This window comes from Aphelocoma coerulescens, chromosome 1 (assembly GCF_041296385.1).
Source record: "Aphelocoma coerulescens isolate FSJ_1873_10779 chromosome 1, UR_Acoe_1.0, whole genome shotgun sequence".
NCBI classification, from domain to species: Eukaryota; Metazoa; Chordata; class Aves; order Passeriformes; family Corvidae; genus Aphelocoma; species Aphelocoma coerulescens.
Window position 1 is genome coordinate 87,165,925 of NC_091013.1, and position 24,786 is coordinate 87,190,710.

The 24,786-nt window shown below is 41.0% G+C and overlaps 1 long non-coding RNA gene across 1 annotated transcript in view; it reads left to right on the forward strand.

Annotated features, from left to right (window-relative positions):
• Positions 1-4,896: 4,896 nt before the first annotated feature.
• The window catches only part of LOC138110973 (uncharacterized), a 138,275-nt gene continuing 118,385 nt past the window's right edge, over positions 4,897-24,786 (forward strand). The window contains exon 1 of the long non-coding RNA XR_011151183.1: positions 4,897-4,983. This is a non-coding gene — a long non-coding RNA (uncharacterized lncRNA). The remainder of the gene's footprint in view (positions 4,984-24,786) is intronic.

Here is a 24,786-nt window from a genome sequence, read left to right on the forward strand (position 1 = left end):
TCCTTTTCCTGTGTGTTTGTTAAATAAATAGTTTTTATCTCTTTCACTTTTCTCCAAGGAAAAATTTCTTTTTTTCCCAAACCTGGTGGGGGGAGGGATGGTTGTAACCTGCCTTCTCTCAGAGGATATATTTCCAAATTTGTCCAAACCAGCACACATGAATAAAAGTTCTTTTGTTCCTGGCCACAAGCTCAGAAACCAGGTGAACAAAGGCTTTCTGCATTGGTGACCTCCAGCTTGGTTTGCTACAGGGATTGTAAATGGGGATGAATAAACCAATGCTACAGATTTAGGTTTTATTCTACTAAAGAAGCAGAAATTCCTTACTCCAATGTTATGCTGATTCCTCAGTAATCAATCCAATTTAAGGCTATAATGCTCCTTCTCAGTAGTTTTACTGACTTTAGGTAACAGATATGCAGAATATGGAACTAATTTCCCTGGTGAGGTTGTTACACTGTTTCTCACACTAAGGGCAAAAGGTTTGTCCCAAAAAGGATGAGATTTATAGGAGCAAGTTATAAGTCTTTTTAGTAACCAAATTTTGGCTATTTCACCTTCCCTGTCCAAATAGAAGTCCTTTCAGCTTCCAGGCCAAATAGAATTTTGGGTACTAGAAATTCAAATGTACAGTCATCTGCCCTTTCTGTTTTGCAATCTCAACTCTGTCTAAAATGAAAAAAAATACAGGTTTTGGAGTTGTGGAAGAGCTTGAAGCTATGAAGCACCTAGTAACTGCTGTCTCAATTTACAGGATACATGAAGAAGTTAATCTGAGAGAGGTGCACAGCAAAGTCCTATCAACACCACCTATGTATGGCTGAGGACACAAGGAACACATCCAACCATGAAGAAACGGCCTCTCAGCCACCAGTTCAAGGTCAGAGCTGCATCAGAGTTTCAGACTCCCTTAAGATACCTCTTTTCCCTTTCTCAGAAGTGAAATGATTCTCAGTATCTACAGGTAATATACAAAACTGAACTCTCTCCTACCCCAATAGACAATTCTAATTAAGATGTACATAAGATGTTCAAGATGTTCATCATTGGAGATAATGGAGTTGAGGCTGGATGGGGCTTTGAGCAACCTGGTCTAATGAAAGGTGTCCCTGCCCATGGCAGGGGAGTTGGATTAGGTGATCCTTAAAGGTCTCTTTCTACTGATCATTTTATGATTCATTGATAAACCTCCCAGGTTTGATGTGGCAAGAGAATTACTTCTGAATAAATGTTTGGTAGATCATCAGTTCTAGTCTATGAGAGGGAATGTGGTGCTCAAGATCAAAAGTGAAAAAGATCATATAAGGGGATGCTAAGAGAAAACTGATTTGGGGCAGGCTTGAGGTGGAATTCAGACTCCCTTGCATAAAATCAGAACTTTGGGCATGGCTCTATAAAATAGATGAGGTCTTTTGTCAGGAGTAGAATGGAAATGCTGCCTGCTTGTACCATTCACAGAGAGAACAACTGAGGAAACAAGGGCACAACACTGCTCAGAGGTCTGTAGTTGCTCTGCGGCAAAGATGAGAGTACGCAGAGGCCTTCTGGGTCCCATGCCAGAGTCTAGTCACTTCATGGTATAATATCTTTTTCCTTACTACAGTTTAATCATCTGGGCTGAAATATTCAAGTTGGAAAATCTGTTCACGGCTGAATTTGAAAACTTAAGGCAGAATAGTTCATATCTTTCTGAGCAGGCAGCTCTGGTACTCCCACATCTTGAAACAACATAGGAATTTTGGCAGGGCTTTTACTTGGGTCAAACCCTTTACTTTCTCCTTTATCTCTATATTTTATGATGAGGAATTTAGAAGAATCTACAAGTTCATTACAGTTCTGCAAGTGGAGGGGTTAACCCACGCTTCTGTGAACCACAGAGATACAGACTTAAGCACTGAATCATCACAGGTCTTTAGGAAAATACCATGTGATCTTGTTGTTTGGAGCTGACTCATAACACATGCACAACATGAGCAGAGTAACCTTAAATCTGGCATTATTGTACTTGCACATGCTTGGATTTGCAGGTTTAATAGCCTATGTGTAATATATATTTATCTGCATCTGTGTCTATATACACAATATATGTGTTTAAGCTTTGCTATGGAAAAGCAGCCAGCCTCTGTTTCAGTAGCAACTGGGAATTACAGAGAACAGTGAAATAAAGCTGCAGAAAGGATTGTTTTGATCTGAGATATTATTTCTCTTCTAATTTCTCTTTCCTTTTCCTCCTTTGCCTTAATCAAAACTATTAACCCAAGATCATACCTCAGAGCTAAAGCAAGCCCATGGGGAATTTCTGAAATGTTCAAAAGGAGTGCAAAGAAACAATTTTGCTTTATTTTTCTGTGATTGTAGATGTTCTGTGCCAGGTCTGGTCCCTCCTGTAGGCTCAGAAAAATTACTTAAACAATCCTAATTGATGAACACCAATTAACAGGTGTAGGTAAACTAGCATTAGTGTGCCAGCCTCTCCATGCATGAGATGAATCACCCCCTGAAACAGACCCAACCTAGAAATTGTGCTGCTCTGAGAGTTGTAATAAAATTATTTGAGTTTCTGCATTCTAAAGTAACTCTTAGTCTCAGTGCTGATATGTGGGCATGGCTAGCAGCAACAATCCTGGTTGTAATAGGATTAAATTAAGGAGTAATAGGATTAAGTTAAGGAATGGAAAATGAAGCTTCCATAATAAATTTCCTGATGATGAGACTCAATCTGACAAGTAAATCTTATCACCTGACACTGAATCATTTAGGAAATATACCGTACAGAAGTGTGATAAGAGAAGGGATTAAATCTAATGCCTCTTCTCCATCTCAGAGTTTTAATGATTTCTATCTTCTTTGCAGGCTCATGTAATTTAGCATGAAGAAAACAATTAAAAACAACAAAAACTTTTGCAAGTTTACTTTTATAAATCATCCCCCTGGAGGAAAGGTGGACCTCTCCTGTTGTTGACTCTGAACAAAATGATCATGAGTTGAAAGAGAGGTTGGCACAAAGCCTAGTCAGAATGTTCATACAATTCACTCACATTTGCAAAGGAAGAGATCCTAGACTCCTAAATATTTCAGGCTATTCTATAAACCTTCTTTCAACTTAGGCAAATCCTTTTAACTTATTTCAAATGCCTTTAGTTATTTGTGTGTTGCTTCCTTGAAAACCAGAAAAGGATGATGTGTGTGAATGATTCAGCTGAAAAAAAAGTCTTTTAAAGACTTTAAAACTGGCTGTTCTCATATTTCTGAGAGATAGTGCTTTGTTACTACTTGCGTTACAGAAGTTCCTATAGCTGACGAAAGACTTACTCAGGAAAAGGTTAATCTGGGTCTAGGATTGTGAGTCCTAAATCAGAATTGTACCTAGCTGGCAGTACATGGGATATTTCCCTCCTGTCTGCCAACTTTATCCATAGGGGAGCTAAAGAGTAGGCTTGCAGACTTCCTTTTGTCCTCAGAAATGCCTGGAGAGCAAGATAAAATACAGAGCACATCCTTTACTCACCATACTCGCTGCTTTGCCTGTGGATAGGTCCGCAGCCTGCATCCCACATAAAGCCTGGGGCACTTACGGGCACCTAAGTGATGAGGAAGGGTGACCATGGGCCTTCACACATAAGTAGACCAGGCTAAACCTTTTATTTATTTTCAGAATGTGCTCAAAATTGCTACCTGAGAGTGAGTTTCATATTGAAGCAGTTTGGATTTGAGGAGAGCATGGGCTGAGGAGATCAGTAAGGTACAGATAGGATGGTTATGTGGCTTGAGCTGAAATCTCTTAAAACCTGTACCAGTATCTTAACCAGGGATCCTGTTTCCCTTTTGAATACATGGGATTTTATTCAACAGGGCCAAGAATCACTTTAATCAATGGCAAGTGTGTGAGTTGAACCTACTACAGTTTTTATTAGCTTAAAGCCATGATTTGTTTCCTTGAAATTGGGTTGGTGATGTGAAGAAGCATAGAATAAAAACAGCTATAGCTTCCTTCTTCTCTACTTTCTCTCTCTTTTTGTGAGGAAATGAAGGGCCTCTCCTTCTGTAAGCTGAAATTATCATCTACCTTCTTCAGGAAGCCTTTTCACTCTGGGGACACTAGGACAGGCATGTGGGCATTGTTGTTTCTAGGAATGCATTTGTGAGGCTGGACATCATAGCCACTGCCTTGTCCTTGGGCAGATCGGCCACACAGACAGGTCAGTTCTGATCGGGATCAGCAGCAGCAAGGAGGCAGCTTTGGGAGACAGTGAGCAATTCAAAGGATGTGATGAACTTCCCACTGCTGTTGTAGAGTCAAACAGTTTTTCATCTGCTCCTGTGTTAGTTTGAATAGTAGATGTAACATGGGCAAAACTGGTTACAGACTTCCATTTTAGCATGAATCTGTCAGAAAAAAAAATTTCTCAAGTGTTTCCTAGTCAAGGAAACCTTCGGGTCTCTGAGAGCAGTAGAGCAGTAGATCAGCCTGTACATAGCTCTGTCTGCTTGATAAACAGACCTAATGTTATTTGAATTTATATCAACCAAAGAGCAATTATGAGTGTTCTGGATTGGCAGATAGGAAGTCCAGGTAGGTAACTGGCTTGAATTGGAGAACTGTTGTAGGTACAAAAATGCTGCTAGCGAGGATTTTCTTGTTATTTTCTAAGTCTGTGAGAGACTTTTCTCTCACACAGAAAGAGGTAGCAGGGAATGTAAACAACCAAGCCACCTGCAACCTTGAAAAGTCTTGTTTATGGTATAGTAGAAAAATATTTTGGCAATGGATGTTTTAGGATTTTAGCCAATCACCCCCAAGGGGTGGCTGGTCCTTTGTCCAATTAGACTAAGAAGAAAAAAGTCTATAAAAGAGTTTGTAAAATAATTAAATAAATCAATCTTGCTGCACAATTCCTGCCTGCTGGATCTTCTCTCCTCCTCCTCCCTATGGCTGTGGGACACGGTGATATACCACAGGAACCAGGCCTGTGGTAATGAACTGTAAGTGTTGGATCATAAAACAATTTCCTAAGTCACCAATAGCAACTAAGTTTGAACAGCTTCTTTACGCTGCCAAGCAAATACAGGAGGGTAACATGGCAAGGCAGTGGAGTGAGAGAAAAATCAATTTTCATTTAACTCTGGTGGGAATTAACTGGAGTGTGAAAATTTGGTGGTCAATTCTTGCTATAGAAGGAAACTGTTATTGTCCTGAGGGGCAGAATTGTGGAAACAGCTGACTATTTGTATTCACGGCCTAAGTGAAAAATCACTAAAATTAATTTATTTGGGTTTGATCAAGAGCAAAAAGATAAACAACAACCTAATAGTAAAACCAAACAGCTTTCATATCAATTGGAGCAATTAAATATTTTTTTAACAGTTTAGAAAATACATTTAGGGATGGTCTCAGAAACTTTGTTTCTGTAAAAAATTTCCAAGTGTTCCATTTAAAAAAAAGGTGGAAACGGGATTTGACACTTTTAGTTGCTGAGAGCATCTGAATTTTTAATTTGTGACAAACTATCTGATCAAAACATTTCATGCCACTGTACTCAAGGAAGTCTGTAGTGGAGCTACAAGCTGCACAGGGACAGGTTTCTGTATGTCAGAACAGGGACTGCTAAACAATCCTTCCACCTCACATGACCAAAAAGAAAATGTCCATGAAACTGGAAGCAGCAGTACAAAGGAGACAGGCCTATAAAAGATGAATGAGCACTGGCAATGTGGTGCTTTCCTTGTGACATGAGTAGTCATGAAGAGCAAGCCTGTTGCAGGGTTGATAGGATTTGCCTGTGTGTTTGGAGTGAGCTGATGTGAATGAAGGGGCTCTCCTGGGTGTGGAGGGCTGTGGCTTGTGCTGTGCTACACGTTCAGCATGTGTGGTGCTGCATGAATCCCTACCATGAGCCAGGTGACTGCAGTGGAGCAGTCTGCCTGCCTGCCAGTTCTCTGCCTGTATGGTTGGCTCTTCCTTCCAATGGGCAGGACTTTGTGTTTGTCCTTGTTGAATTTCAGGTTCCTGTTGTTTCCTTTCTGCAGCCCCTCAGAACAGCACTCCTGCTTTGTTTTGATTTTGTACCCAGTGTGGTGAAAAGAGAAGGCAGATGAAGAAATAGAGATGTTGTTTCTGCTTCTCCCTTTTGTTCCTTGAGCTGCAAAGAGGTTTCTTTTGAGGACAAAATCAAGAAGCATTTACTAAAATAGTGTAATTCAGGTGCAAATTGATCAGTAAGCTCCACTTGAGTTAGTAAGCAATAATAAATCTATGGACAGGAAAAAAAGGGTGCAGAATTTGAAAAAGCTTTCATTGACTGTAAAGCAATGTTAGCTTCTCTAAAAAATACTTAACTTGGGATACTTTTTTGAAAAAACATAATCTAAGTGTCATGGATATTTGGACCTAAGCCTGTTTCCTCTGGTCAGAATGAGAGCAAAGCTATGGAGTGCCCAGGAGTGATGAGATCCATGTTCTTGGCACACTTTGATACAGAATTACCTTGAACTGGTCACCCAAATAAAGGCAGAGAGTTCTGACTTCAAAAGCCATAAGTCTGGCTAATTTTAACAGCCTAACACAAGCATGCAATTGCTCTTCTGTGAAGATATGCTGGTGCCTACTAATCATCTCATTCTTGGGATGTCTGAACTTGGGCAGCTGCTGCTCCAAACTGGCTGTGAAATGGGTGGTGTCTGGAACGAATGGAACTCACTCACACTCGATGAGATAAATTATGGCATAACAGTTTTCAGCTCCTAAAATGGGAAAGACTGGCATTCTGCAGTAGGGAACATGTTGCATCTTTTTTCCAATGCCATCACTCTGTGACAAATGAGTGCCAACTTGGGAAGAATCAGTAATATCCATTCACAAAGAGTTCCAATCCAGGTGTTACTGTGTACGAGAGGAGAAAATGGCACATTCCTTGAACAGAAGACCTGCTTCTTTCTATTGGAAGACAGTGTTAGCAAACAAGAGCTCTTCCCTATTCCCTTGAGAGTGGTTTTCTCAGACCTACTTTTATCAAGATAAATAACCAAATGAAAATTCTTAGAATTCAAATGGGACAGGCAGGCTCAAGTACTTGGAATATTTGGCTACTTATGGCAATTGGATTTTATTTCTGAATAGATCTGGTAAACCATACCTTTTAATGTAGAATAATCTGCTCAGAAGACCTGAGCACAGGACCAGTGTGTCTGGCTCTGCATTGCCAGCATTGGATACGCATCAGAAAGGATAGTCAGGCTATCCTCATATCCCAGCACAGCAGCCTGGCTTCTGCTGCACAGTTGTGCTCCCTGCATCCCAGCGCTCCTTCCTGGATTAGCTTCTTTGGAGCTACTGGATACTGTGATTTATAGGCATTTTCAGCCTTCAGTAAATTAACTGGGTGCTCATCTGGTCCATAATTATAGGATTGCAAACAAGAAATTTATACCATTTTCATGGTGTGCTCTCAGAACGAGGTGAAGATTGAATCTGGAGGCTCCCTCTGCCTTCTTTGAGCCTATGGAGACAATGTGACAACACACACGTACTTTCTGCTTATTGAATATAGGTGCAGCTTGTGGCCATCAGCACGGCTGGCTAATGCAGAGTGAAGCACAGCTTAGGCCTAGGTACTGATTGCATCAAGGGCTTTCAAGGAGCAACTCTTTAGATCAGCTGATTTCCTCATTAGCTCACCCAGCAGTTTTCAGCAGGAGTAGCTCAGCAGCCTTTGTAAGGCAGGAATGTTAACAGGAATGTTTCTTCCTCCTTGCAGGGAAGAATGTAAGATAATGTGTTACCATCCAATTTAAAAGCTAGATTTCTTCCCCTCCACATTATGAAGCTGTAAGTGTGACATGATTTAAGTCAGCCTTAGGAATGCTGATTAAATGCAAATAAAGAAGAGAAGGATATATTCTGTGCAACCCCTACTTGCAGATGTTGCTAATACAGTTTATGTGGGGAATTTCAATGCAAGAGTAACTATGGCTCATCTACCATCCATAACTTTTAATTGTGGTTGTAAGTATTCCCTTGCAAATGTGTATATTGCTTATAAACTGGAAGCATCTGTGCTAAAGACCACTAAATTGATGAGTTGATATACACACAGGAGGTTCAAATTACAGTTGCTGCATAATTGAAATACCTATACATATACAGAGCTAGACATAATGGCAGATAGTGCATTTATTTATGAATAACCATTGTATTACTATTCAGCTTATTCCTTAACTCTTGGTAAAGTTTATAGATGTGAAACAAATTTGCTTCACTAGATGGTTGATATTGCATAGTTCAGTTTGAAATTGGGGTGGAGGAAGAGGGGGTGGGGGGAAAAAAAAAGGATTAACAAAAGTCCAGCAACAACAACAATCAGAATCATTATGGTTGGAAAAGACCTCTAAGATAATCGAGTCCAACCATTAACCCAGCACTTCTGTGTTCACCACTAAACCATGTCCCCAAGTGCCACATCCACATGCCTCTTGACTATTTCCAGGGATGATGCCACCACTTTCCCTGAGCAGTCTGTTCCAATGTCTGACCACTCTTTCAATAAAGAAATTTTTCCTAATATCCAATCCAAACCTTCTTCCCTGGTGCAGCTTTTTTTATTTTGGAGAGAGCAGCACATCCCTCTATCCAGGCCTGTGGGGCTGAAGCCTACCCAGGGCACAAGAAATCTGAAGTGCTTGAAGCAGACATTTTGTGATCATGCTATATCAACAGAAAGAGCCCAGCATTCCTCCCCTTCCACAAAATCTACCCCCACTGCCTTCTAGCTACTGTCTAGGTAGCTATGCCCTGCCTGGCCTCTAGCAACTCCCCCTCCTCCATGCTCCCTCCTTCCCATCCCAGTGCATGAATAGCCCACTTGGCAGGGCCCCAAGATCATCCTTCAAGGGACAGGATTTTGGGTTTGTGATCTTTTTAAAAAAATGTTTAAAGTTGTTATGTTCTCTCTTTCTAAGCTTTTAAGAATAATGTTTTTATCATGGAACCCTACGTTTTCCATGTAAATTTGTAGATTACAGGCAATAGTTACATATTGTATTGTATAGTATAGTCTGTTCTGTAACTATTGTATTGCAATAGCTATTAGCTCACTTACTTTCATCCTTTTTTACAATCCATAGCACCAGTCACAAGAGCAAGTAGTAAGATTTACTGTCTGTGAGCACATCTTAATCTAAAATACCCTCGTGATTTGTTACAGAGACATTTTAAACCCTAATGTGTTATTGTCTACAGTAATGCTGTTTTAATGCTAATGGCCCTATTATTCAATTAAGAAAAAGATATGTTTTCTCATTCTGCCCTTATGTTCAAGGTCTTACATTTATTTCTGTTCTGCTGAAGTTTTGTGCATGTGATGTATCCCCCCGTAATCAGCAGTGGGAAAAGAACAAGTCTTGTTGTAGAAGAGATAGTGATGATTGTTTTTAGCATAGTGTCATAGGTTAGCAAGCATAGTCCCAGAAGGGATGTCCTTGCTAAGGAGCGCTTACAGCTTCCTCTGGGACCTGATAGAACCTATCAGTGGCCAGTTTGAATATGGACAATTCTTTAAGCCACTTAAAGTTGTGACCGGCTCTGTGATCCACACTTAAGAATAGACAAACTCCCCCCCCCCCAAGCCCTCTCTCGTTTCCGGCGCTGGGACAGGTGGCTGCAGGCCCCGTGCAGGGGCCAGCAGGCCCGGCCAGGCCCTGCTTGGGCCAGGCCGGACCGGGCCACGGCTCCAGGATGACCCCCCCAGCAGGGCTATGGGCAGCCAGAGCGGCTCGGAACACACCCCCCTCTCCACTGTGGCCAAGATTTCAGCAAAGCGGCACCGCTGTCCGGCAGAGGTCAGGGGACCAACAGCCATAAGCCACACAGATGCAAGGCCGAGGTGAGATTAACCCTTTTAGTGCTGTGAAGAGCTGAAAACCTGAGGGAAGAGAGAGAGGAGATGCTTAAAGCTGAAATTCTGTTGTGAAGCTATGATATATCAGAGTATCCCGTTGTAATTTCATGAAGATATGGGGGGTGGAGTGTTCAACTCGTAAGCAAAAGCAACTGCGCTGAGACAGGCAGATGCTGACGCAGCTGTAATTTCATGAGAAGTTTGGACAGGGAGAGATGGACCAGATGAGGACTTTTGCTCCAAATGGGAAAGGAGAAAACCTCAGTTCCTGGAGATGCTCCCAGAGATAGTCCTAACAATGAAGATGAGGAAGACCCTTTGCTCCCAGGGAAGGAGAAGGGCCTCTGTTTTTTGTTTCTGAACGGCTCAACCTTAAAATTGTACCCCAAAAAACTTCAAGAGTGGACCCTCAAAAGCAGTTGCGGGAAAACCAATTGCTATCTGTGTGTGACCTTGAAAAGCTGGAAGTCGGGGGAAGGGACTCACATTGTGAGCAGGGAGACTCCTCTTCCTAAATGGACTGAACAATATTTGGAAGTGGGCGGCTGTCTCGGTGTGATACTGTTTTCATAGCACGAGCAAGAAGAGACTTCTCTTTCTAAATGGACTGAACAAGGTTATTATAGAAGTGGTAAACAGACTGAACATCTTAAGGGTTGTCTTTTTACATTGTCAGTGGGAGAAGGGAGGAAGGTGGGGGGAGGAGGAGAGTTCTGAAGGTGGTATAATTTTTTTTTTCCTTCTTTTAGGTCTGTTAATAAACTTCTTTATATTCTTTTAAGTTTGGTGCCTGCTTTGCATTTCTCCTAATTCTTATCTCACAGAAGGTAAATAGTAATGAGTATTTTGGACCAAATCACTACACAAAATTGGTGTTTCTGCCTGGTTACAAACCCAACCCGCGACACATAGGTGAAGCGTTAATGAGGATGTAGGAGGTCTGTGTTCAGGTCAGCCAGAGGGACTCCAAAAACACACCTCACAAGAGAATGGTTCTCACAGCCTAATCAAGGCAGATATTTTAGAATCTCTCAATTCAGTAACACAAGGCTGCTATATAAAATGTAAGTGGTACACTGATAGGTCTCTCTTTCCTCCTGTGTTTTAAGCACTTACACTTGTACTTTGTGAATAGGCTTTTGGCCTGTTAGGCACTCTGTGAGAGCATGTGCCCATCTAATCAAGCCTCTCAAGGGTCTGTGTGCTCCTTTGCTTAATTTTTGTGTCTGGCTTGAGTAGAAACAGGTGCCAATGTACTGAGAGGGGGAATATACAGAATTCTGTGCAGCTGGGGAACTTTGCAATCCAAACAAACCAAGTGAGCTGCATCTCTCTAATACAGCCATAACAAGACCTGCCATGTTGAGACTGGTAAGATGATTTTGGGAAAGTCAGCACTGAGGCTGGTTGTCAACTGTTTCTCACTTTACCTTTGCAGTGGGGATAGTCATTGTGCAATACTGCTCACTACAGGAACATTGGCATTTGCATTTTTGAAATTCAACTGGAATGTCTCTTTGCTTGGAAGACATCTAAATGCCTCTAGTCAGTACTCAGAAACATAGCTCAGAAGGATGAACCAGGAAGCAAGAGCAGGTTTACTGTTCGATAGTTGATGAAAAAAGGTATGTCATGGTCTGCTCTGAACATTTTGAGAGCTGTCGAGAGCAATCCTGGGAAGGGAAAACGTCCCTACTGTTGCACTGTGCTCCAGATGCCTGTTAAAGACTATGTGTTATACAAAAGGTATTCCTTAGGGTGGCTCTGGTGACAGCGAGCTCCCAAATCCAGCTTCTGGGGTTGCCTGGTAGCACAGCATGCAGTCAGAGGATATGAGGGTTGTTTTGACATATGCTTGCATGGACTGGAGTCAGTCAGATGTCCAGGATCCCACAGCATTATGGTCTTTAGAGTCACTTATAAATTAAGGGAGTCTGGTATAATGGATGGGAATGGATACTCCAAAACTATTCTTCAAACTAAAATACCATCTCATGTGCTGTGCTGTGCACAGCCCATAAATCATCACGGCTTTCTCCAGCTATTCATTTCTTGAAGAGGTCCACTAATGTTTTAGGGGAAATGCTGCTAAAGAGATTGTTCCACACCAATGGCCAGACCTTAGCTGGGTACCTTCTAAATCAGATGATTGTGTTGTCTCCTATGTGCTCCCTTTCTAAGATAAAATCTGAAGTGATCTCTCTTCTGTGAAATGATCAAGAAACTGCATGAGAACATCTCTTTGAACATGGTTAGCTGGCCACAGTCAAAAGCCCAGAGCTGTGCCAACATGTGCAGGTGGTGTCACTGTATTGCCCACAGCCTACGTGGTCTTTCCCTATGCAGAACACCTGAAGATGAGCAGACTTGTCCTGACTCTGGGACCACACCAGATCCCACACAGCATGAATAACCCTGCCAGAGTACCCAGGTTGTCTGCACATCACAGAGGTGCTTACATCACTATTTGCCTGAGGTGAAAGCTAAAATAACTCCCAGTTTTGGAGTAAGGGCACCTCTTCCATTTTGCAGTATGTGCAATGAAAGAAAGAACTTGTTGCTCCCATTAAAGCTTTTTGCTGACTCAAGCAGTCCTTTGCACCTACAAAGGTTAAAAGAGTAGTACTGGCTGCCAGATCTAATTGCAAGGGCAATATGAAATGTTTTACAGAATTACAGGATAAATCAGTGCAGATATCTAATTTTCATTGAGGATGAGAGCTGTAGGAGTTTACAACTTCACCCATGAAAATTGTCTCCTTAAACGTTAGCTGTATTTTTCAGGCATTCACAATGTTTTAACTAAAATGCAAAATCATTATTTGGACAACAGTTTATACAATTATTAAATTTGCTATTATTCATTTTAGTGCAGATATGGATAGAGAAACCCTAACCCACACCCTTGCTGACTCAACTGATCTGGGTACCTATATTGACATACTTTAAATTGGTAAAGCAGCTCCTGAAGTTTAATTCTGTTCATTTCCATGGAAAATTCATATGCTTTAGAGAATGCATTTCAGTCTACTTTAGCTTTTGTATCACAAAATTGATTTTACTAGTGAATGCTTTGCAAGTCAATAAAACCCAACCAACTTGACTTCCAAATCCTCTGCTGAATATGCTGTCAGTTAGGAGTAAGACCAAATCGATTTTACTTGCAAATTGGACAGATTTGATGTGGAGTCATTGATCAAATACAGAGACTCCAAGACTTGGGCTTTTCTAAGAGAGGAATTATATTTCAAATTTAATAATGCCTTTTAAACATGCAGTCATCACTGCACTGTAAATAAACAAGCAACTGTAACTACTGGAGTATTTCTCCCCTGAATTCTTGGCAAATAAAAGAGGGAAGAAGTGATTTTAAGAAATGCCCAGCACATATTCTGTGTTACACTCTAGGCAGCATGGAACACAGCTTCTTATTTTCTGCTTCTTAATTTCTAAAGAATTTTTGCTCAAAAAGGACCATGTCTTTGCTGCAAGCACATTATCTAGAAATCTGGCTTCCAGGTTACTGCTGGATGCAAGCTTCTGTTTTATTCTGTGAGATGGTAGCTTAAGAGGCTGAGCTTAGTGAAAAACAACAGCACTTATCTGAACTGTGGACTCCAGGGGACACTTAACATCAAGGCTTTTGTTGCTGGCAGCACAAAAGGAGCTGCTTTAATGAGCTTTAAAGTCACATTAGAATGTCATAAAAATCAAAGTTCTCACAGAGTGTACTTAGCAAGATCTGCTCCCTGGATAGACCCATGGTTAAGAAATTCCAAAATGGGTTTCAGGTAAAAAATATTTTATTGTAAAGTTCCTCTACTAATTATTTCCATTTTCCAACTACTTGTCCCTGGCACTATAATAATGATGAGCAAGAAGTTAATAGGGAATGATTTATCAGTGGAATTTACTGTTTTTAAATGCTGGTTGTTAACCATTTTCTCAGAGTTCATTCAGTATTTAAAAACCATAGATGAGTAATTCCAGAGTGGTATTTGGTCTCTAATTAGTTGGCAAAGAGCTCCTTGTGGCTCCTGGATGCAACTGATGCATGAGTTTAAACAGATGTGTGTGGCATGTGGTTGGCTTATCCTCTCACTGGATGCATTTAATAGGATAATTGTGTTCCTCTGTAAAAAACTGCATTTAATTTAAAGGTTATGGCAGAGTCCTCTGATCTTAGCTACAGTGGGAAACATCCATGTCAGTGGGGATGTGTCATCTGTGATCAAAATTGACTATTGAAATGGTACAGATAAATAGCCCCTTGATTTCACATTTTCTGTTACTTTCTCTTCAGATGGGCTGAGACTCCATGGTCAGGCTGAAAATCAGCTTTTTGTGATGTGCATCTCTAGTCTCATTGAAGGGAAGAGGCCAGAGTCCCCCAGAGAGGGTGTCAGGGCTCTGCTTTTCCTGCCTCTTGCACAGAAGGAAGGAGTGGAAGTTGCTGGCAGTGGGAGCTGACCTTGCACACACTCCTTGTGGGCACTGAGGTGTGCTGGGGAAACTTCAGGAAAAGCTTTGTCTTAGAAACTGTACTTGGAGAATCCTGAGCTGCCCTGTGTTACTGCAGTGAGCGGTGTGCAGGTGAATGGTGTGCTGGCAGAAATGCCTTCTGGGAGAATACACAGCTTGTGGCTGCTATTTTTGGAACAGTCAAAAACCATTGAGAAAGAAGCTCCTCCCTGCTGCTCTCTGAGCTGTTGTTTTGCATCCTTTTGTGCATTGAGAAACCAGCTGAGGGAAGGCTTGCTGATACCTCCAGGGTGGAAGAAATGAATATTTTTGGCTTTTTATATAATAAAGTAGGAAAGTCAACATTTCAATTCGTTTTGAGAGGCCAGGACATGCTTCCTGTCTAAGCAACTTTGCTGATGCCAGGTTAATATATTGCATGTGGAGTAGAGGCACTTGTTTTCCCTTGAACTCTTCACAGCCTCCCTGCCTCCATTTCTCTACTGCCTCTACATTTCTCACTACTTGTCCATACACGGAGCAAATCAGTCAAAAATACCTGACTTGTAGGCTTGCCAATTTACTAAAAATAAGAGTCATCCCAGTGCCAAAGCCCAGGGATGGGCCAAAGGATTTTTTGCCAAAGTCAAACCTCAAATTTTATTTTGGGGGTCCTGGATCATGTGTGGTTTACTTGAGCAGACTCAGAATGACAGTACCAGAAACTTGTATCACCTAGCACATGAACTGAATCAGTTGTCTCTTGTCCAGGGTCTGTGGTTATCCATGCTTTCAGGTAGCTGCTGGGAGGGCAAAGCAGTGGCAAGTGAGAAAGAAGGTCCAGGTGCAAAGATTGGGGCTGCAGAGCCATGCCTTGTACCATGTCTGCTTCCCCACTTCTCTTGCAGATACCATCATGCAGCTGTCATTTCTCCTGCTCCTAATTCCCAGTAATCATTGTACCAGCCACAGCGTACCTGATGTCATGAATTCTGGTAGCCAGCCTGTGCTTCAGTGTACTTCACAGTCTGCTGATTTCAGCATAGCCCAGTGAGTGCCAGACCTTGCAGTTCACCATGTTGAACCTCATGAGGATCCCATGGGCCCATGTCTTGATCTTGTCCATGTCCTTCTGGATGACATCTCATCCCTCAGGCATGTCAGCCTCACCACTCAGCTCTGTGTTGTCTGCAGACTTGCTAAGGGTGCACTTGATCCCACCGCCTATGTCAGTGATGAGGACATTGAAGACTGGTCCTAGTACAGACCCTTGAGGGACACCACTCATCACTGATGTCCATTGGGACTCTGAGTCACTGACCATTACCCTCACCCACCAAACAGTCCTCCCATCAAATCCATGTTGCTCCAATTTAGAGAGAAAGAATGTTGTCAAAGGCCTTACGGAAGGCCAGAGACATGATGTCTGCAGCTCTTCCACTGTCCATAGATGTAGTCTCTTTGTCAGTCTACATATGTAGACTCATGTCAAATAAGGGTCTCAAGAACCCAGCTCAGTGCTATTGCGTATAGCAGAAATTGTCTAGCCATCTGTCATTATTTAAATACCTTAAAAACTCATTAACTAATTGAGTTGCCACTATGTTTGTCAGGGATGAATTCGACTCATTGCCCTGAGATAAGTTTTCTTCCTGTTGTTTATGTGGCTGTAAACATTCAGCTCAACATGACATCAGCTCTCGTTCCTCAACAACTGAAGTAAGATTTATGACAGTGTTTCCAGCAGCATGTTTCTTATGCTTTTAAAAAAGAGACAGAGAAGATGAGCACATCAAAGACATTGCCCTCATGTAGCACAAGGCAACAAACTTTACATAAAGCAGCACATCATTTTTGTCTTCCATTTGCTGCTGATGTGTTCTTCAATGTGGCAGAAACTGTGACAGGAGCAGTGAAGGTTCCTGACCCGTAACCTCCAGGCAGTGCTGGCAAATGCTGCAGAAATGGTGTGGGATGATGGACATGCAGTCTCTTTAGGCAAAACATTATGCTCTAAAAAACCTTACAGGGTTTCATTTGGCTGCACAGATGAGGGACTTCCACAGAGTTGGCCTACTGCCACATCTCCTTCCTCTCACTTCTGTGAAGGAGCTTCATTTACTTTGACAATGGTATCTGCTTTGCCAGCATATCACCCTCATGCTTTTCCTTGTGCTGCCCCACAATGGCTGGTTGATGGTGTCCTTCATCTTACCCCTGCACCAGATAGCTTCTAGTTAAGTGACTTCACTCATGGGTCTTTTCAGCTGTGCTTGAAATGTAAACCCCCTGTTCCAGATAGGAGATGAGATCACTAGTAGAGAACCAATTTATCCCAAGCTGTGACTGCAGATAAGGAGAAAGTATTTAAATTTGGCATTGCAGGAATCAGAAAATAAGGATGGAGAGAGTTCAGTGCAAACTCAACTCTATCAGTGGAGTCCATAACTAAGTGAAGTCAAAGCAAATATTGAGGCAGCCAACCTTATGGCTTGAAGACTATCAAGAATATGGCAAATGAGGGGCAGGAAGGATGTGTCTGAAGACAAGAAATAGAGATCAGAGGGGACATTCAGAGACAGGCTTCCCACCTTGCTGAAATGCAATCAGTGTAATTGCTCAAGGGTGAAGAGTGCTGATCACAATGACTTGGTGGGGTTAACACATGATCACAATTTGTTTCTCCCTATCTTTAAGAAAGCACAAGACCTCCTCAGCACAAAACTGAGGCATTTGTAGGTGTGGGGGAAGAAAGCTATCTTTTCAATCAAAGCTACTGCTCCCACTAGCTAGGTCTTCTGTCCAGCTCCTGATATGGCTTCATATTCAAGGAATAATTTGAGGTACTCTCTTAATCAATACCCCACACCGGGCTTTGTGTATTGGAAATTGTGGAGTTTCCCATTGATTGCTGGGGATCCAAGGAATCCAAATATATTTATTTTGCATCTTTTTTACTTCTTTTACTTATTAACAATGTTCTTTAAATCAAAGTCATCAGATATTTCCACACACATGTTGAAAAGGATCCATATTTAAATGCTTTGTCATCATCAACTTTCGGTTTACTGGTTTGGAAGTGAGGAAAAAGAGACACATCAGTTTTTGGTATTAGGCATATTATGACAATTTTTCTTTCTTCCATGTTCCCTGGGACAGCTTTTCAGACAAGCATCAATCAACTGATGTTTTCCAATTTCAAAGGCAGTGTTTGGCCTATGACATCACAGACCTGTTTGTCAAACAAGATAGCCTCAAGAGACAAGGTAGCATTTAGATGCTGCGACATCCCTGGCAAATATACTTGTTCAATAAACAATGCAAGTAAATAGCGTCATGCTTGGAGCTTCCTAAAAGCCAAAACCATAAATTAGTAGTAACCTTTGGCAAAGCTTAATTTATGTGTTCCCATTCATGCAACAGTCATGTCTGACTGGATCTGTTTACAAGTGATCTCAGACTAATTTCTTCTTCAATTCCACTGATACATGCAGTAATAATATCTATTTTTGCTAGTGAGTGTAGAAGGTGAATCAGCTCCATGTTATTCTCAGTCTTCCCTCCCAGCCTTGGGTTAATTATGCCCTAGAGGGAGATGAAAGTAGGGACTGGGACTGAACAGAAGCATTTTATTCCCAGCTTCAGGTAGGTATATACAGATATATTCCTTGATATGCAAATTTATACCACTTTTTCCTCATAAAGTGTCTGCAAAAAAAACCACCCAAAAAACACCCCCCCCCCAAAAAAAAACAACCAAAAAACAAACCAAAAAAACCCAACCAAAAAAATGAAACCAAAAACTTTAGGTGAGGTAAAGAACTAATCTCCCATAATACTTACTCCCATGTTGTATTTTCTGAGGAAAAACAATAGCTAGAACATTTTAGAAAGGAAAAATTATTGGAAGCTCCAGACCTCTGCCAAGACAAGCAGTTGGAAATCTTGGTCTCTACCTCCACAGTACCCCAGGATAAGGGAGATCCAAATGACAGCAAAAGCAAAATGTATAAGAACCTTCCATGTAGGTCACACAGGACTTTTCCTGTATAACTTTTCCAATCAGCACCATTTAATTCCATTTTAATCTTTTGATTAATAGAATAAGATGTATTCTTTTACCCTAAATCTTATCTGAATAGAACATAGGTACCTGGTTAAGGTAAGGGAGCACCATTCCCAGCCAGAAGTGAACACTGTTAGCAATAGTGGGACTGCTCTGGGTGTATTGGGCTTACCATTCCCTGGGTCTGCTGGATGCTCTTCAACAGCACTGCAAGGGCCAGGCTGTAGGTTTTTGGTCCTGTGCCAAACCTAGGGCAAGTTTTCCCATGTCCTTTCTCATCTATAGCTCTTATCTGGAGAGTAGGGAGAAGAGGTGAAACTCTGGGATCACTCTGAACATGCCACACTGTGCCATATATTTGAACAGGGAAAGCCTACAGAAAATTTCTAGTTGTAAGATTTTGTCCTCTGATGATGATACAACTGCCTTTAACCACCCTCAGTCTAACTGTGCAAGCCCTTCAGGGGGTGATAATTTATAACTAACACATTTTAGAAACCCTAAGACCTAAAATAGAAAATCCATCTACAATGCCCCTTTTTTAGTGTCAAAATTTTAGAAGGATTTGATCAGTCCCTTTTTGGAGAGGTGAAATCTCATTTTTCTAGTCCAGTAGAAGCACAAGATATTAAACCTTATGTTGTCACTGATGCAGGACTTTTTCCTACATCCATTATTTCCAGGTCAATGTAAGAGGTGGTTGGGCTGGCTGTTTGAGGCTACTCAGTAATTTTATATGGTGACCATCAAAATCCTGAGAGAGTGTTTTCATATGCATGAGAAGTACCTGAAGCTACTGACTCTTACCCACTTAATTACAGTTAATTACACTTAATTACATTTCTGAACTGGTTTAGGATTTGTAATTCTTTGGTCTTGACTATTCTTGGACAATTCCTGGAATGGAATTGAGGAGGAGGCAGCAAACCTCCCTTGCATCTCCTGTTAGCATCTTGCCAGCTGTATTTTAGAGGTGAGAATACGTGTGCCTGGAGAAATCGAATGGTGGGTTACTGGAACAGACTGTTCAAAATCTCTTGTATTTGTATAGAGAAATGTTTTGATGGATACTCCCTGGTGAAGGACAACTTAGACTGATCCCCATGCTAATGAGTTACTCAGAGCTTAGATTCAAACCAGTTTGGTATCATTATTTCCACTTCCCTTTCAAAAATACTTTTGAAAGGTGAGCCTGATCTGACCAAATGGAAACACCTACACATATGATCTCATCATCTCATCTACTTTAGTAATCAATGGGAAAGTAATGGACACTTCAGCTTATTCCAAAATAGACACTGAAAATATGCCAGATGTGTCATAACTTACAAGTGAATGTTTCTCCCTGTAGAGTAGAAAGAGAACCAATGGGGAATATTTCAGATACAGATATTGATACTGTGGATGTTTAAGGCTAGATTAAGGTCCTTAGATCTGTTCTTGCAATGCTCAGCAAGACCTTTGGAACTGAGATTTACTTCTGGGTTTCTTTTTATTTTTTTGTTACGTGGACTGAAATTGTGGTCATGAACAATTCATAAAGGGAGGCAAAAGAGTTTAAAACACTTTGAGTGCAAAAGTTGCATAATACTGCTATACTAATGGCTATAATAGCTTATAATTAACCTCTCCACCATGCAGTCCTTATAACATCTACTCTATTCATTGTAGTTCTTGCAACCGAGGCTAAATGCTGTCTGTAGACATATTTTCTTCTTCTTCTCTGTGATTCAGAAGTATTCACAAAACAACATGAGACATGGAAGATGACATTCTCTTCATAATTTGCTTGGTGCTGGTATACACTAAGTAAGGGGTAACAAGAATGGAATTGGAAGAATAATGTCAATACAAACCTGCATGTTCAAGATCAGAATTTGGCTCTTTCTATTTCTTCTGAACAGATAGGCCCCTAATTAGGCAAGTTCTTTTGCAGTATTACTGCTGGGAATAGCACTGAGGATTAGTTAAATTTCTCAGTAGCTTTCTTACCAGTACTCTCATTCTTGGATCTATTGAAAGTAATGTTAATCGATATACTTTCCTGCACTTACTATAATAACCCTTTTTTACTCAAAAATTCTTCTTACTCAGAAATGCCAGCAGATAATAATGTCCGTGAGTGAGCTATATATTTGAAAACTGAAAGAACAGCCACACAACACAACAGAACAGACATGGGATTTTGAATGAAATCCAATTTTTCCTTCCAAGCTAATGTTCTGTTTGTAATCTAGCACAGTGAGTGCTTAGAGATCTTTTGCAGACATCCAAACTGAAAAACAGCAGAGTGATTCAGACATCAGAGGATGCATAATACAACAGCAAATACTGATACACTAATTGCTGTACTGCTCTTGAGTTAATTGAAAAAAATCTGTCACTATTTTTTCCCCTACGACTAATATCTACCTTACAGGCAAGCTCTATTGGTGGCTGCTTTAAAAATTAATTGACCATAGCACATTATTGAGAAAAATCTGCAGTCAAAAGAGTTGCATGAAATTTCTCATTGTATTTCTCTCCAAAATCAACAAGGGTAAGTCACTAAAGGACTCTTAAGGCCTTTTCACACTTCAGTTGCATCCAGAATAGAAAGACAGGAATACAATAACATTTAATGGAGTGACATGTTCATATTAATTCCTACACTGCAAACAGCTACAACATTTTATGATCATAAAAATCCTAATCAGACCAGGAACCAAAATGTTGGATGATCTGAAGATCCGTAGAAAACTAGTGCCTCCGTTTGTAATCCTTAGCAGCCAGGCCTGACTTGGTCATGCCTTCCTTTGTAGAGGAAGAACTTCTGACTTGCTTGGATAGATACTGCTTCTTCCATCAGCTCCATTCTTAAATATCTGCTTCACTCATGGCTTGAAGGACCTCTTAAGTCCTGTGGTCCAAAGGCCGAGTTAGTGAAGCCCTTCTGTGCCTGCCAAGCTCTCTGTGATTCAGTGCAAAATCAGACTGCAAGGGCTTCAGAGGAAGAATTATGCAAACCAGTGAATTCCATATTCTGGCAAAGATGTGAATGGAAGTGCTAACCTAGCACTGCCCCTAGCTCTAGTGCCTAAGCATTGTGCTTTTTCATAGAGGAATGTGGATTCTCCTGGAGCTCAGAGAGCAATGAAAATGGGAAAGCATGCAGAATCATAACAACCAAAGCTCAGAGGAGCACAACAGGAAAGTTGTTAAAGCCATCTATGAAGGTTAGTATTCTGCCTCTTGGTCATGCTGCTCTCTGAAATATGTAGCAAATAGAAGACACCCCATTAACTTTGGGTTTACACCAGCACATATAACAACTTCTGGGAAATTTTCAAAACCACTTTATCGTATCAGTCCCTCCGCAAGTAAAAGTCAAATGTTTGAATTTGTGTATATTTTATCTCTTGGAAAGATTTCTGAGCTTATTTTTCATGTTTAAGAAAGACTTTCATCCAGCAAACTCCTCAAAGATTTTCTCCAGCTCCCTCTGGGGTGCAAACAATATTAGCAAAATGTGAATTACGACTGGATTATTGACAGTTCAAGAAATATCAATTGTTATATCAAAAAGAAGTTAGCCATTTGGGCTGTTTCAGCCCTGTTAACATTTCTCTAATCTAAGCCATAATTGCAATCCCCTAAGCAACTCAATACCATAACAAGCAAACCCAAATGCTTTCAGATCTATCTTGCATGTTACACTGATCCAGTTCCAAAGTAGTTATTCTCATTAAGAGAAATAAAGTTATTAATCTGAATGCTTTTCATGTCCTTGTGAAATACCCTTTCTGATATATCCCAGTCTTTGTCTCCACGAAAGGAAAGAGGAAAAGATTGCTTTCCTAATTAAAGTGGCCTGGTCAGAACAGAGTTGATAGTGAAAATCCAATTAATGGCAAGAGGGGGAATACTGAATTAAGGCTCTTTGAGAGACCAGCAGAAATTCAGGTCATGTTGCCCTCTCATTCCTACCAGTCTGTTTTAGAATTAAGTAGGCATTGTCATAGAATTATGTTTGGTATCCAATGAATGGAAGGAAATTGCCTATGTATTAAAGCAGTACTCATCCTGTTTTGGAGCCTCCAGGCCCCTTTTTGCTGTCCTTGCTCTGCTTCAGCTCTTCTAGCTTTACTATGGGCATAATATTTAGTCACCTTTCAGGGCTGTTGTGCTTTCCAGCAAGGTGGCCCACAAGATGTACTGGTGCCTGGGACAGTCCCACCCCAGGGACAGGACTTCCTGTTTCTTTTTGTTAAACTTTATGAGGTTTCTGTTGTCCCATGTCCCCAGCCTTTCAAGATCCTTCTATGAATGGCAGTGCAACTGCTGATGTTATCAGCAACTTCTCCCACTTTATCTGCAAATTGCTCTGGGTGCAGCCTGTCCCATCATCCAGGTCACTGATGAGCATGTTAAACAGCATTATCCCCAGCGTCCATCCCTGAGGAACACCACTAGTGACTGCTCTCCAGCTGGATGTTGTAATGCTTGTCAGAACCATCTGAGCCCAGTTCAGCCAGCTTTCAACCCACCTCACCGCCCATTTATCCAGCTTCAGTGCCCATTTATCCAGTACTTCAGTGGTTTGCCTATGAAGATGTTATGAGGGTCGTTGTTGAGAATCGAACTAAAGTCAAGATTAAGTAGTGTCAACTTCACCCCATCCACCAAGACAGTAATTTAATCGAATAAGGCTGTCAATTTGCAAAGCATGATTTCCTCTTCCTAAATCCAGGCTAACTACTCCTACAATCACATTTTCATTCATATGTGTGTTTGGAAGTGGTTTCCAGGAATATGATGCATTTGTTACTATTCTGTCATGGAACATGCATGGTGAATGTGAAGTTTTTATGTACAAACATTTGTTTATGCATATAAACGTGTATATACATAAAGGGGAATCAGAACACACAAATCTGCAAAGCCATAGGTGGTAAAAATACTAAATAGTCATGGAGAGAGTTTGAAAGTAGGAATATGTAAGAGAAAAATTGCTGATGCACACACAGGGCTATAAGGTGCTATATATAGTTACTCTCCTGTTTAAATTTACGTGGCTCTATTTGTTCTGTCTTCTGTTGTGTTAGATAAACTCAAGGAGGAGCCTGAAAGTCATCTCCTAACAACTGCTTTCAGTTCTCTGGAGAGGCCCACAGCTAAAAGATACCCTGCTCATGTATCTTGACACTGAAGTATTTGTACTTAAAGGAAAGAATAATAGCTGCAAGGCCTGTCTTTCTTCCTGTCCTCAGCATAAGAAAGGATTCCTTCAGCAGTGTATTCTTTCCCCTTGTCTGATCAATGAACTCCCCTATCTGTTATCTGTGGTTTTTGCCCATTAATCTCTTATCCAGTAAATCAGTTTGATTTTGACATTCTTTGTCTTTTGAACAAATCCTCCAGGGTGGAATCAGATTTTTGCTTTCTAATTCTGGAAATTAGTCAAATAGAAAGGTTTCTCTCAGTTGTATGACAATTTTGGGACTGTCTGTATAGAACTTCTTTAATCTTTTGGACACAGGGGACTTTTTTTTCATGTCTGTGGCATACTGCACTGCTCTACTTGATGCACAGGGCTGTCTGTTGCCCTCATACCTCCTATGCTGGGCTGAAGCTCCAAGGAATTGAAATTTGATAATCTCTCTGCCAAGACTGAAGTTTGACAAACACTTTGGACTTAATAATGTGGAACTCAGCAGTATATTTCTTGGTGGATTAAAAATTTAAGTTTAGTGGGGTCCAACTGCTTGATGGGATGGTAGTGTTACATTTAGGTGTGGCATAAAAAGTCCGTGAGATAGTATTCCTGCAAAGCATGGAAAGAGCTTTTGACCTCTCAGGGTCTATTGCTACTACAGATTTCTGAGCTGCCATGCAAGCTGGAAGAGCTCCTTCTCTTGATGCCATGAAGATTTTTGCCTTTTCTTTTTTACCCCGTTATACCTTTTTACAGCTTCTGTATTCTCAGTGCTTTTTGCCTACATTCTTGGACTTGTTTGTCAAGCTAGGAGACTAAACATTTTAGAAGCTTCGTAGTTAGGGATCAGTGTGCCCCAGACCCCAAGGTCCTCTCCAGAACAATTTGTAAACTAAGATAGAACCATCCAGGGGAAGGCTCCTTGGGGAATTTTTGATAGATATGCTAATTAGTAAGACCTATACTGTTATACCAGATCTTTTGGGGGGTGCATTGGGGTGTGCATGGAGGTGCATTCGACCTGGACGTAGTGCACCTAAAGATCCTTAAAATAAATACCAAGGTAAAAATCCCTTTTCCCCTTCTAACTGTGCATGACTCTTGATTTAAAGACCAGGAAAAGGCATCACCCTCAGCCTTACCCCTGCATCATGCTGGCAGATATTTGTGGG